We start from the raw sequence: 14,606 nt of genomic DNA, 5'->3' as shown, positions 1-14,606 counted from the left end.
GGCCCCAGTGGTCCTATCGGGCCAGGACGTTGTCGCCGGCTGGAGCCGCCGCCGTCGCCCGACTCCGGGTAATGATCCAGTCGGAGGGCCTGACTGGGTCCGACCTGCTGGCCGCCTTCGTGGTGCGCCGGGTGCTCCCGCTTCAAAGCCGCCCTCATTTGATCAGTCAAATGAGCGGCCAACTCGATCCGAGTCGGATGTGCACCAAGGAGATGCCTCATGACGAGGTGGCTCATATGGTGAACTATCTCACGAACTGCAAGCTCTCCGCAGAGTGGCAGTTTGGCAAGGAGCCGTACTCCCATGCCAATCCCCCGCCTACGGTATGCTTTCTTTATCTTCTCTTCTTTTAGTTTTGTCACCAAGTTTTTCTTGGCCGACTCTGACCAGTCGGCACGTCTTTGCAGAGCCCTCTTCTTCGACCTGCGGCCGGGACAGCGGGGGCGGATCGCCGATTTCTCCCCGACCGGGCGGAGCATGACTTGGAGGACCCCGACTTGGGGGCGGCCGCCATGGACGACAACACCGAGGCGGGAGGCGGCGAAGCAGGCGGCTCCGGGCTTGGAGCCAGCTTCGACGACTAGCCGGATGACGACGAGGCAGAAATCGTCCCGCGCCGCCAGCCGACGTCTGACCATGGCGCGGGTTCCTCCGCCGCGCCGCTTGCTCGAGGCAGCGCGCAGAAGCGCCGGGCCGCGTCGGGCTTGTTCGGCAGTCGGTCGAAGAAGCCCAAGGGCGGGGCGGCGGCGACCAGGCAGGATGAGGCGGCCGTGAAGGTGGGCCGCTTCCGCAAGGTGGTGAAGCAGCCGCAAACGGTTTCGGCGTAAGTGTAGATTCTCTTGCATATTCCTTCTTCTTTTCTTGTCGATTTCTGCATCCTTGTCTTGTCTCAAAAAACAGGGCTCCACTTTCTCTTGAGCGGGTTGCTACCGCCTCCGTGGTTGGATCGCCGGGAGGATCCGGGAGCACCCGCCGCATGGACCCCCGCGCCGAGCTTCAAGCGGCGACGAAGCGAAATGCGCGGGAGGCGCGGGCGGAGCGGGAGGCGGAAGAGCTGAGGGCGGCTGCCGCCAAGGCGGCGTAGGAGGAGGCGGAGGAGTCGGCGAAGGCACAAGCCGACGCGGTGGCCAAGGCCCAGGCGGAGGCTGCAGCCGCAGCGGCAGCGGAGGGGGCCTTGCTTGTCACCCCCCTGCGTGTCGCGGCGCCCGAGATCCCGGAGCCCCCGCCGGAGGAAGCCGGCGGCAACCTGCCGGGGATGGAGAGGGAGGAGGAGGACGTCGTCGTCCAGGAGAGGGAGGCGGCACCGCCATCGCCGACTGGGGTGGCCCAAGGTAGCCGGCCTAACGCGCTGCTTGCGCAATCGGTTGGAGGCGAGCCGGCTATGAGGACGGGCCTGGTGGTCCGGTCGCCATCGTGCCAGCGCGCGGGGAAGGCAACTTCGGCTCCGGACCCGCAGAAGGCCGCGGGCTCCAGCTCGTCGGCCCAGGCCGTGGAGACGGCCAGCGCCAGCTCGGGGTGGACGCCGGGTGGTGGGACGGCCGTGGTGAATGTGGCGGCGCAAGAAGTCCAGAACCGGCTTCAGTCCCATGCCGCAGTGCTGAGGCAGCATAATGACGAGTTCCTTGCGACACGGGCGGCCATTCGGGTGAGTCTTCCCGTTTTTTGCTTCTTGATCTTGGTTTCTTTCGTGGGGGCGCGTCAGCGCACCCACTGGGTGTAGTCCCCAAGTTCCGAGTCGGCTGCTGAGCAGGCGGCTTGGAACTTCTTAGTAGACTTTCATTGCTTATCTTGCTCTTGTTCGCTTCTCTGTCCGACTTGCAGGACTACCACAACCTCCGTGCGGCTGCCTTCAACTCCCAGGCTCGGGAGCTGACCCAGAAGACTGCTGATCTAACTGAGAGCCGGAGTAAGTGCTTCATCTTTTATCTCACATGGGGGCACGTCAGCGCACCCACTGGGTGTAGTCCCCGAGATTCGGGCCGACTGCTGAGTAGTCGGGTCGGATCTTTCCTGACAACTTCTTTCTTATTGCTTTTTTCTTCTTTGCCATATCTGCAGAGGCCAATGCCAACCTGAGGGAGCAGCTGGGTGGGACCCAGACCGCCCTTCGCGCCAAGGAAGCCGAGTTTGACGCCTTGGTTCAGGAGCGTGACCGCCTGGTCAAGAGGCTGGCTGACCAGGAAGACAGCCACAAGGCGGCCCTGAAGGCGGTGCAGGACAGCGAGGCCGCCCTCCAAGCCCAGTACGAGACCGAGGCGGCGAGCTGGGCTGAGGCGAGGCAGTCGCTGATCAGCGGCTACGGCCAGATCGAAGACTTGGTCGACGGTAGGCCACCCTCTTCTTCGTTTCTTGCTTGCTGCTTGCCATTTAGTCCATTCTCTGACTTTGTGTTTTTCTCTTCTTTCTCTTTCTTTCTTTCTTGTGCAGAGTACTTCCCTGGTTACTCTACTGCCGCCAACCAGGTCGTCGAGGCCCACCGCGAGGCGCAAAGGCAGGCTGGCGCTGAGATCGCGCTGAACGCTCGCCAGTCGCTTGAGGAACAGCTCCTGGCGATTCAAGCCCGCCTCCAGCCAGCTCACCGCATGCTCCGCCGGCTTCAACGTGTTGGGGCGCAAGTGCTGGCCGCTCTCAGGCCCGGCGAGGTGATTCCCCGCACCCCCAGTCGGACTGCCGACTGGCTGGAGGTAGCGGCCGGCCGCTTCGAGGCCTGGAAGGCTTTTGCAGCTCGGTCAGGCGCCAGGCGGGCGCTGGAGTTCGTCAAAGCCTGGTATCCTGAGCTGAGCTTGGACCAGTTGGCCACCTGGCGGCAGGAGGCCGACACGGAGCTGGAGCCGGCGCGGCCGGCTATCATCCAGCGTGCCTCGGCGATCGCCGACTACACCGACACCAGCGCCTTTGCTACTGAGGTGGATGATAACGGCGTTGCTCAGCCAGAGGAGTGGTTCGGGCTGAACCCAGCAGATGGCAAGGACTCGGCGGAGGAGATCGACTCCAGCGACGAGGGCGTGGAGGAGGAGGAGGAGGATGGTGGAGACGCCGTGCCAGATGGTGGAGCAGCCGGCCAGCCTCAGCTTGACCGTGCCTCCAGCAACAAGGCGCGTGCGAGCGCACCGCCTGCAGCCGGCGATGATCAAGCCGAGACTCGCCAGCTGGCCACTCCTCCAGCCGGCGTTGCCGTCTCCACCGACCAGCCCGGCTCGCCTGTTGCGCCCTTAGCCTAATCTGCCGCCTCTACTTTCCCGTTTTATTACTCTTTGAACAATATTTTGTTAAATTTGCGCAGTTCCACCCACTGGGGGTGTATTCAAACTACGTTAAGTGCCGGCCTTTCGAAGGCCTTATGTGTAAATATAATCATGCATGTGTTTGGCTTCCCACTGTTCTTGCTTTTCAGCCTTTGGCTGTTTCCTTTGCCGCCCTCCCTTGGTCGCCGCCTTCCCAGCCGGACAGCTGCTTTGCAGTCTGTGACTGGAGAAGTGCTTGGCCGGTTGGGAGGGCAAGTACTCTAGCTTTCTTGGATTGTAGCGAAGTGACTGGGAAGCCGGACAGCCGGCTGTTCTGATAGCCGATAGGCGTGCTGGGAGGCCGGCTTGTGTTATATAGGTTCATTAGTCCTTAGCCATTTTTCGTGTGGGCATCCTTTCCTGCCTTTGGCTCTTGCCAGTCGGGCAGTCGGTTCTTCGAGCTGTGACTTTTAATAAGAGAGGGCTCGGGTGCCGGCACACTACTTGTCTGACTTCAGGTAGAACTTTTAATATAACTCAAGGCGGCCAGTCCCCGGGCCTACTAGTCGAACCCGGTGCCAGATAGAAAATCAAATGTAATAGTACATTCATGGGTATGACACTCGTCATTCATGGATAAAGGAGGGTAGTCCCCGAGTACGCCTCGGGGGGCCCGTTGTCTTGTACTTAATACAAAAAGGTAGCGTGATACATACTGCTTTTAACTATAAAATCTTCTCAGGAGATTGGCGTTCCATGGTCGTTCTGACTCCTTGCCGGAATCATCCCTCTTGCATGCCTTCGGCTTCTGTGCATCGATCAGGTAGTAGGAGTCGTTGCCTAGGGCCTTGCTGATGACGAATGGGCCTTCCCAAGGGGTCGAGAGCTTGTGCTGGCCGGCTGTTCGCTGGATCAGCCGGAGCACAAGATCGCCTTCTTGGAAGGATCTTGGCTTGACCTTCCGGTTGTGGTAACGGCGCAAACCCTGCTGGTAGATGGCGGACCGGCTGAGTGCTAACAGCCGGCCTTCTCCCAGCAGGTCGACACCGTCTTCTCGCGCTTCCTTGGCCTCCGCCTCCGTGTACATGGTGACCCGAGGCGAGTCGAACTCGATGTCAGTTGGGATGACAGCCTCGGCACCATATACAAGAAAGAAAGGAGTGAAGCCGGTTGACTTGTTCGGGGTAGTACACAGACTTCGGAGGACAGCCGGCAGCTCATCGAGCCAGCAGCCGGCCGAACGCTCCAGTGGTACGACCAGGCGAGGCTTGATGCCGGAGAGGATGAGGCCGTTTGCTCGCTCGACCTGGCCGTTTGACTGCGGGTAGGCAATGGACGCTAAGTCTAGTCGGATGCCCTGTGTCGCGCAGAAACGTGTCAGTGCTCTCTTGGCAAAGTTCGTGCCATTGTCGGTGATGATGCTGTGTGGTATACCATACCGAGTGGTGATATCTGCGATGAATGTCACGGCAGTCGGCCCGTTCAGCTTCTTGATTGGCTTCGCTTCAATCCACTTGGTGAATTTGTCCACGGCGACAAGCAGATGTGTCATGCCGCCGCGGGCAGTCTTGAATGGGCCCACCATGTCCAGCCCCCAAACGGCAAAGGGCCAGGTGAGGGGGATGGTCTTGAGTGCAGAAGCCGGCAGGTGTTGCTTGGAGCTGAAGACTTAGCATCCTTTGCAGCATTTGACTAATTCCTTGGTGTCTTCCAAAGCAGACGGCCAGAAGAAACCATGGCGGAAAGCTTTGGCGACAAGTGATCTTGAGGCCGCGTGGTGGCCGCATTCGCCTTGGTGGATATCCTTGAGGATTGCTATGCCCTTCTCTGGCTCCACGCAGTGCTGGAAGACTCTAGTGACACTATGCCTAACAAGTTCTCTGTTTATTATTGCGTATGCTCCGGCTCGGCGTTGAACTAGTCTTGCCGAGATCTCATCAGTCGGCAGCTCCCTGTTTACTAGGAAGTTGAGGATGGGCTGGGCCCATGATGGAGCTGTGACTTGTTCTGTTGTCAGTACGGCTACTATGACATGGGCGGGTGGGTTGGGTGGTGAAGAGTTGGAGTCGGCCACCGTCTGTTGTGTCGTTGCAGTCCCCGGGCCGACTGCTGTAGTCCCCGGGCCGACTGCTGCAGTCCCCGGGCCGGGTTCTGAAGTCCCCGAGCCGGGTGCGACTATGGCAGTCCCTGGGCCGCTTGTCGAAGTGCCCGAGCCGCCTGCTGGGTTCCCCAAGTCGGATCCGACTGTATCAGGGGCAGGCGGTACGAAGATGGAGTCCGATTCTGGAGACGGCTTGACAGACGGTTTGAGGAGGCATTGGAGAGAGACGCCGGTTGGTATAGCTTGTCGGGTGGAGCCGATCCGTGCCAGGGCATCTGCTTGCTCGTTGTCGGCCCGTGGCACATGGAGGAACTCGCACCCTTCAAAGTATCCGCTGATTTGCTGGACGAGGAATCGATAGCGCGCCATGTTTGCGTCCTTGGCGTCCCAGTCGCCAGATGACTGCTGGACCACCAAATCCGAGTCGCCATAACACAGGATCCGGCGTATGCCGAATTATTTGGCTAGCCGGAGCCCGTGTATGAGCGCCTCATACTTGGCCACATTGTTGGAGGCGGCAAAATGAATTTGCAATGTGTATCTGAGCTTGTCGCCCATGGGAGAGGTGAGGACAATGCCGGCTCCCAAGCCGGTGCGCATCTTGGATCCATCGAAGTGCATCCGCCAATGAGTGGAATCGGGAGCCGGCGGTAGGTACTGGGTCTCGGCCCAGTCGATAAGGAAGTCGGCCAATGCTTGGGACTTGATGGCGGTGCGGGGTTGGTAGAAGATCGTGTAAGGAGCCAGCGCGATGGCCCACTTAGCCACCCGGCCGGATGCATCCCGGCTGCCTATGATCTCGGCAAGCGGGGCAGTGGATACGACCGTGATGGGATGCTCTTGAAAGTAGGGCTTTAGCTTCTTGGCGGCGAAGTACACTCCATAGCACATCTTCTGGTAATGCGGGTAGTTTTGCTTCGAGGTGGACAGTACTTCGCTCAAATAATATACCGGCCTCTGGACTAACTGAGCTCGGCCTTCTTCTGGGCGTTGGACCACGATGACTGTACTGACTACTCGGCTAGTCGCAGCAATGTAAAGGAGCATGGGCTCTTTCTCAGTCGGCGCTGCGAGGACAGGCGGTGTGGTCAGCATCTTCTTCAACTCGTGGAAAGCTTGGTCTGCTTGGTCATTCCACTCGTAGTGGGTGGACTTCTTCATGAGTCGGTACAGGGGGAGAGCCTTCTCTCCTAGCCGGCTGATAAAGCGGTTTAGGGAGGCCAGGCACCCGGTAAACTTCTGAACGTCTCGCAGCTTGGTAGGAATCTCCATTCTCTCTATGGCCTTGATCTTCACTGGGTTTCACTCAATGCCACGTTCGGAGACCAAAAAGCCTAGAAGCTGGCCGGCTGGTACTCCGAACACGCATTTCTCAGGGTTGAGCTTGATCCGAAATCGGCGCAAGTTGGCAAATGTTTCTCTGAGGTCTTCCAGCAGGGTGCCGCACTTCTCCGTCTTCACCACAATATCGTCTACATAGACGTGGGCATTTCTGCCGAGTTGCTCGAGGAGGCATTTCTGCATGCAACGCTGAAAAGTGGCACCGGCATTTCTCAAGCCGAATGTCATAGTCAGGTAGCAGAAAGCTCCGAATGGTGTGATGAAGGCAGTCTTCAGGCGGTCGGCTGGGTCCAACTTGATCTGGTGGTAGCCTGAGTAAGCATCCAAGAAACTCAACAGCTCGCATCCGGCTGTGGAGTCTATCACTTGATCGATCCGTGGTAGGGCAAACGGATCTTTGGGGCAGGCTTTGTTGAGGCTGGTGTAATCTATACACATACGCCATTTATTGTTCTTCTTCAACACCAAGACCGGGTTGGCAAGCCACTCTGGAAAAAACACCTCCATAATGAAGCCGGCTACCAGGAGCCGGGCTATCTCTTCTCCTACGATCCTTCTCTTCTCCTCCGACAGTCGGCGGAGAGGCGACTTGACTGGTTTCGCGTCCGCTCGGACGTGTAGCTTGTGCTCGGCGAAATCCTTCGGAACACCCGGCATGTCCTTTGGGGACCATGCAAAGATGTCCTGGTTCTCACGGAGGAAGTCGACGAGCTCGCCTTCCTATTTGCTGTCCAGGTTTGCACCAATGACAGCAAACCTCTCCAGGTTCTCCGGGTCCAGAGGTATCTTCTTTGTTTCCTTGGCCGGCTGGAAGGATCCCTGAGCATCATATTCCTTGGGGTTGGGGGACAGGGCCGGCTGCTTGCCGGCCATGGCCACGAGTAGGTCCAGCATCTTCTTCTCTTTAGCAATCACGAGGGACTCGGCCAGCCGGCTGCTGGCTGCAGCACACTCGGTGGACTTCTTGTAGTCTCCGGCTATGGTGATGATCCCCTTTGAACTCGGCATCTTCATCTTGAGGTAGGCGTAGTGGGGCACAGCCATGAACTTGGCCAGGGCAGGTCGGCCAAGCAAGGCGTGATAAGGGCTCTCTAGATCCACTACTTCAAACCAGATCGCTTCTCGGCGAAAGTGATCCTTGTCTCCGAAGAGAACATCCATCTTGATCTTGCCGATTGGGGAACAGGACAAACCGGGTACGATGCCATGGAACACAGTCCGGCTTGGCATGAGCTACTTCGCCTTGAGGTTCAATTTCTCCATGGTGTTGCGGTACAGTATGTTGATGCTGCTTCCACCATCAACCAGCACACGGGAGAAACGGGCAGCTCGCCTTTCTATCGCGAGGGTGGCGTCCAACACCAATGCATAAGAGCCGGGAGACGGCATCACCTCTGGGTGATCGGCCCGGCTCCAGCTGATAGGCCTCTCAGACCAATGCATGAACTCGGGGTTGCTGGAGGCGACTGCGTTGACTTCTTGGTGCTATCGGCACCGACTGCGCTTGTGTTCAATTTGGCTCGTGAAGACGACGTAGGCGGCGTGCTCATCTGGGAACTCATCTTGAATGGCTCCGACTGCTGGTCGAACAGCCGGCTGCTGAGGAGCTGGAGGCGGCGGGCCAGGAGGTGGAGGCGGCAGCAGCCCCTCGCCCTTGGAGATCCGCGTGAGCCAATGGCACTTCCGGGTGGTGTGGTTGGACGGCTTCGCGCCGCTGTGGAACTTGCAGGGGGCGTCAAGAGTTTGCTCGTAGGAGAAGGCCGGCTGCCAAGCCGGCCTGCCGCCCTTCTTCTTGGGCGCGGGCCGCTCTTCGGGCTGTTCGTCTTCGACGGTGGCTACTTGCCGACTGGTGGAAGGCGGCATAGGGGCCTTGCGCTTGTGGTCGTTCTGATAGGGGCGTCGGTTGGAGTCACCAGCCGGCGTCTTGGGAGCCGGAGCGAGCACCTTTCTAGAGGCGTCCAGTCGGAGCTCGGTCTTCATTGAGGAGTCGGCCGTGGCGTACTTGTCTGCTATGATCAGCAGCTCGTCGAGGGTAGTCGTCTCATCGCAGAGGAGTCGGTGCTTGAGGAGGGTGCCCTCTCGGCACCCGGCGGTGAAGTACTCTATGGCTTGAACCTCGTGCACCCCCTCGCAGGAGTTGTGGAGCTCGGCCCAACGCGTGAGGTAGTCGCGAGTCGATTCGCTGGGCCCTTGGACGCATAAGGAGAGCTGGCGGGGCTTGGGAGGCTGCTTGTATGTGCTGGTGAAGTTGCGGACGAAGACTTCCGTGAAGTCTAGCCAGCTGTTGACGCTGTAGGGCTTGAGGCTGTTCAGCCAGGTGCGCGTCGTGCCTTGAAGCATGAGAGGGACGTACTTCACGGCAACGCGCCTGTTGCCGTTTGCTATGCTGACTGTGGTAGAGTAGTCGATCAACCAATCTTCCGGCTTCACGGAGCCGTTGTATTTTGGCGTGTCTCTTGGGAGTGAGAACCCTTTGGGGAAGGGCTCGTCGCGGATGCGGGGGCCAAAGCAAGGCGGGCTGACATCATCTTCTTCTTCTAGCGCCAGGGATCGCGCTAGGCGGTCGATCCAGTGGCGGGCATCATTCTCGCTGACTCCTTCGCGGTGGCCTAGTCGGCTGCCGAGAGTCGGATACGTGACAGGCGGCAGGGTGGGATATCTCTCCCCACGAGGCGGGGGGGGGGGGGGCAGGCGGATTGCCTTGTCGTTCCACCGCTCGGCGGCCTTCTGCGTCGCGCTCAATGGTGACCCGAGTCCGACTGCGGCTAGCAGCCGGCTCCTTGTCTTTTCTTGCGCGGGTGCCGCTTGCAGTCGGTGTCCGGGATGTCGCGGCGTGCTCTCGGCGTGGGGGAGGACTTTCAGCGCGGGCGCCGGCTTCATGCCGTTCTGCGGCCGCGTCGATCAGCTGCTGGATGCGTCTAGTCATGTAGGGGAGCTCATCAGCCCCCAGCCCGTTCAGCTCGTCTACGGCCGCCTGAGCGGCACACAGGTTCTTGAGTGGCGTGGCGTAGACTGGGCGGTCTGCTCCCAGCATGCTGGCGATGGCCGCGCCGCACTTCTTGACGAGGCCGGCTCGGCTCGGCCCGCTAGGAGGCGGCGTACCAAAGGCGGCGCGGTCGACTTCGCGCTGGTGAGCCTCAGTGAGGCGTCTCATGGATGCTATCTTCTGGCCCTCCACGATGAGGGCGAGGCGGCGTGCCTCCAGAGTCTCGGCGTCGGCGTCGGCCGGGATGGGGACGGACAAGTCGTGCAGCGCCGCTTGTAGGGCGTCCTGGGCGTTCTCGTCCGAGACGGCGCCGTGGCTGATGACCAGCACCTCAGTGACAGCGCTGTTGCCACTGTCGGCTCGAGGGAAAGGATCGTTGATGATCACCACGTTGGTGGGGAAGGTGTCAAGCGATGCCGTGTCGGAGTCGACAAGCATCGGGTCGGTGGAGCCGACCGACTCCAAGTCCACAGCAAGCCCGCTGGAGACGTGAAGCTGGTCGAGGAGGCTGACGAGGCGGCTCTCGGGGCAGTCTGTGCCCGTGTCGGACGCAGGCTCGTCGGAGATGCGAGTCTCGCCAAGAAGATCGGCGAGGCAGCTCGCCGCGCAGGCGTCGTCGACGCCTTGCAGCGCGTCAGGGCAAGCGCCATCGGGCGTAGCAGGCTGGCTACGCTCGCGGGGGAGGAAAAGGGTTCCCGTACAGAACAGGTCTCCGGGCGACGGTGCACCTGACCCCACGGTGGGCGCCAAATGTCGGGTGGTGGGTGCGACATATGCCAACGGGTGGCTTATCATTGTGGGAGCCAGTAAGACATCGCCGGTGCCTGGAAACGGGATAAGGCAAAGACATGCACGCCGGCAAATCTTACCCAGGTTCGGGGCTCTCCGTGGAGATAACACCCCTAGTCCTGCTCTGCGGGGTCTCCGCATGATCACTAGATCAACACAAGTAGCTACAAGTGCTCCTTGAGCTGTTTGTCTAGAGGAGGAAGAAAGGCAAGGCTAGCTCTCCTCTTCCCTCTACGTGGTGGCTAAAACTATCTTAGAGATCTCTCCTTTGCATGGGTGCCCTGGGGGTTTATATAGGCCTATCCCCCAGGGGTACAATGGTAATCCGGCTGGGTGCGGGTCCCAGCCATCAGTGTCTGTGCTCGCCGGCTTCTCCGCCGGCCGTTGGGGCCCGCCGACTGGTGGGTCCCGCCGGCTGCCGGCCTCTTGGCCGACAGGCCGGCCCCACCGCCTGGGGGCCTTGTCGGCGGCTGGTTACTGTTGCCTCGCCCCTGATGACGAGGGCTTTGTCGAGGTAAGCGTGGCTACAGTGCCACCGCCTGGCGGGCTCTCACTGTAGCCTCACCTCATCTTGTCTCCTTAATGATGCACATACTTCGAGGGAGGGAGGTAGCCGGCTATTGGGAGCTGGCTATGCCTCAGGCCGACTAGGGGAGGCCTGGCCGCCTTTGAGCGTCTCTCTGGCTGAAGGGGCCTGCTGCCCGCGGGCCGTACCGGCGCCTGTCGTGGGTGATGTCATGGTCAACTTGGCAACAGTGCCGCGCCGGACGGGGGATGGCTGACCCGTATGGCGCCCTGTGGCCATGCATGCTCCGGGATTCGGGGGTGGCAGGCTGTACTGTGGCCACACCCCTTCTCGTCACCGTTATATGGGCGCAGCCCTGGTGGGTGCAGTCTTGGCCGGCTTCCGGGAGTCGGTCTTCTTGTGGCCGGCTTCTGGGAGTCGATCTACTTATGGCCGGCTTCTGGGAGTCGGCCATCTTATGGTTATCTTCGGGAAGGTTTTTGGAGATCGGGTTGCCTTCCGGTAGTCGGCCTGTGAGATAGCCAACCAGGGGAAGGCGGCCCTATGTCTTGGATACTTGAAGGCCCAATCAGCATGATAATTTTTCAGAGAGCCAGGGGGAGTCGGTTAGGCTACCCGTGGCCATTTACTCCGACACACATGTACTAAGCTTCCGGTTAATACAATTCTAGCATGAATAATAAACATTTATCATGATATAAGGAAATATAAATAAGAACTTTATTATTGCCTCTCGGGCATATTTCCTTCAGTCTCCCACTTGCACTAGAGGCAATAATCTAGATTACATTGTAATGATTCTAACACCCATGGAGTCTTGGTGCTGATCATGTTTTGCTCGTGAGAGGCTTAGTCAACGAGTCTGCAACATTCAGATCCGTATGTATCTTGCAAATCTCTATGTCTCCCTCCTAGACTTGGTCGCGGATGGAATTGATGTGTCTCTTGATGTGCTTGGTTCTCTTGTGAAATCTGGATTCCTTTGCCAAGGAAATTGCACCAGTATTGTCACAGAAGATTTTCATTGGACCCGATGCACTAGGTATGACACCTAGATCAGATATGAACTCCTTCATCCAGACTCCTTCATTTGCTACTTCCGAAGCACCTATGTACTCCGCTTCACACGTAGATCCCGCCACTACGCTCTGCTTGGAACTGCACCAACTGTCAGCTCCACCATTCAATAAAAATACGTATCCGGTTTGTGACTTAGAGTCATCTGGATCAGTGTCAAAGCTTGCATCGACGTAACCGTTTACGACGAGCTCTTTGTCACCTCGATAAATGAGAAACATATCCTTAGTCCTTTTCAGGTATTTCAGGATGTTCTTTGTAACACCCCGGATGTAACTTTCCATATTTGTAACTCCAACTCTTGCCATTTTCGGCTATGTGTTATGTTATTCCCTCCGTGGTTGGGTTTTGTCTTTGGTTTTGCATTTTGTTCATGTCATGCATCTCATTTCATGTCATCATGTGCATTGCATTTGCATACGTGTTCGTCTCATGCATCTGAGCATTTTCCCCGTTGTCCGTTTTGCAATCCGACACTCCCACCTCCTCCGGCGCACCCCTCTTGTTTTATTTTCGTGAGCGGGTGTTGAACGTTCTCGGAATGGACCGAGGCTTGTCAAGTGGCCTTGGTATACCACCGGTAGACCACCGGTCAAGTTTCGTTCCATTTGGAGGTCGTTTGGTACTCCAACGGTTAACCGGGTAACCGCAAAGTCCGTTTGTGTGTTGCAGCAAAACCCCTCTCTAAACAGCCCAAAACCCCTCTCACTCACCTCCATGCTCTAGGTCGTTCGATCACGATCGTGTGGGCGAAAACCGTGCTCAATTTGGAGCCTCCTAGCTCCCTCTACCTATATATATGCATCCCTCCCGAAATCCATTCGCAGTCCAAACCCTAGCCATCTCCCTCTCCGCGGCCGGACGCGTCCAGCCGCCCTCGGACAAAACGCGCCGCCGCGCCCGGCCAATTGCAGAGCGCCACGTCACCACCCGGGCGCCCCACCTCCCCGCGCCACCCGCCGGCCCGCCGAGGCCCGCCGCGGGCCCCCGAAGCCCGTTGCCCCACCGCCCGAGCGTGCGCCTCCCCGCGCGCTCGCGCCGCCCTAGCGCCGGCGCGCCACCGCCGCCTCGCCCTTCGCCGTCCGTTGCCGCCGCGGCGCGCTGCCGCCGCCCGACCCGGCGCCCCGTCGCCGGCTTCTTCCTCCGCCGCCGCGCCCGGCCCCGCCTTCTTCCTCCCCTCCGTCCGGCGCCTCCTCCTCTCCACGTCGCCGGCCGCCGTCTTCCCCATCTCCGGCCGGCCCGAGCTCGAGCGCAACTCCGGCGAGCCCGTGATCCCGATCCAGTCAACGCCCTCGGTTGACCTCTCTCCCTCTCATTTTTTTCCAAGTCCCCGAGATATTTACGAGATATGCCCCTGTTCATCGCATCATAACTCTCTGCATATAGCTCCGTTTGACGCGTGTAATATATAGAAATGTTCCCCTTGTGATTATCTTCATTTTGTTCCATTGCGCTATGTTCATTTGAGTTCATCTTGATGCCCAAATCTCTGGTGCAAGAGTGCTAGTTGCTGTTATCTGCTGTTATTTATCAGTACTTGAGGATTTGTTATTTTTGTTGCATTTAATCTGTGCATCTTATGGGCATGAGCTCTACATGTGTTTTGTTATATGCCATGCCATCTTTCCAGTGATGTATGCCATGTATTTTTGTGATCTCTGTGGTGACTAGCACAAGCATGCAAATTAGGCTCCGTAATGTTTCTGATTTCAGGGACTTGGTGATTTCTCCAAGTCTTTGTCTGCTGTTATTTTGTTGCCATGTAAACTTGATGCTACAGAGAGATCGATGCTTATTTTGGTGATGTTCAGTAAGGATGTTTTGTAGATATTGTTGTAATTGATCCAATGATGCCCTTGTTTGCAATTATGGAGTGCCATAGCATGACTCATTCTTGCTCTACTTTTGCTATAAAATATTTCTGGCAGATTCTTAACATGATATTCAATTTTTCCAAGCTTGTTGTAGTTGATCCATACATGCTATGTATTTTTTCTTTTCATGGATAGCTGCATAAACATGCCAACTTGCTGTAGGTATGCTTGTTTTGTCATGCATTGCTTTGTGGTGAGTGCATCAAGCTCACCAAGATGTCTTCATATTATTGTTTCTGCCATGCTCTGTTTTCTGCCAAGTCTGAAACCTGTTAACGAAACTTTCTATGTTTACATGGTTGCCATCATATCTTCTGGTCATTTTTCGCTTATGGTCAGTAAGGGACTTTTGTCATATGCATTTAGTAGAATAATCGCATGCCTTGTTTTGCCATGTTAAGTTCCTGTAGCATGTTGCTTTCATGCTCTGAACAATGCTACCTGATGCTGTTTCTGCCATGTCCAGTAATTTCTCGAAGTCTGTGAACCTGATATCTTTTGCACTTTTGCCATGCTTGTTTGAACCTTCTGTGGTGTGATCTAGCCATAGCTTAGTGTTCATCTTTTGTCAAGCATCTCCTGTAGTTTACTGCCATACGCTTTGTTGCTATGTTGGGGTGCTGTAGCTTTGTTACTTGTTGCATTTTAAGTGCTATCATGCTGTTAATTGCAGATTCGTGTCATTCTT

Source organism: Aegilops tauschii, chromosome 5, assembly GCF_002575655.3.
Source record: "Aegilops tauschii subsp. strangulata cultivar AL8/78 chromosome 5, Aet v6.0, whole genome shotgun sequence".
NCBI lineage: Eukaryota > Viridiplantae > Streptophyta > Magnoliopsida > Poales > Poaceae > Aegilops > Aegilops tauschii.
This window is presented reverse-complemented; position numbering follows the sequence as displayed.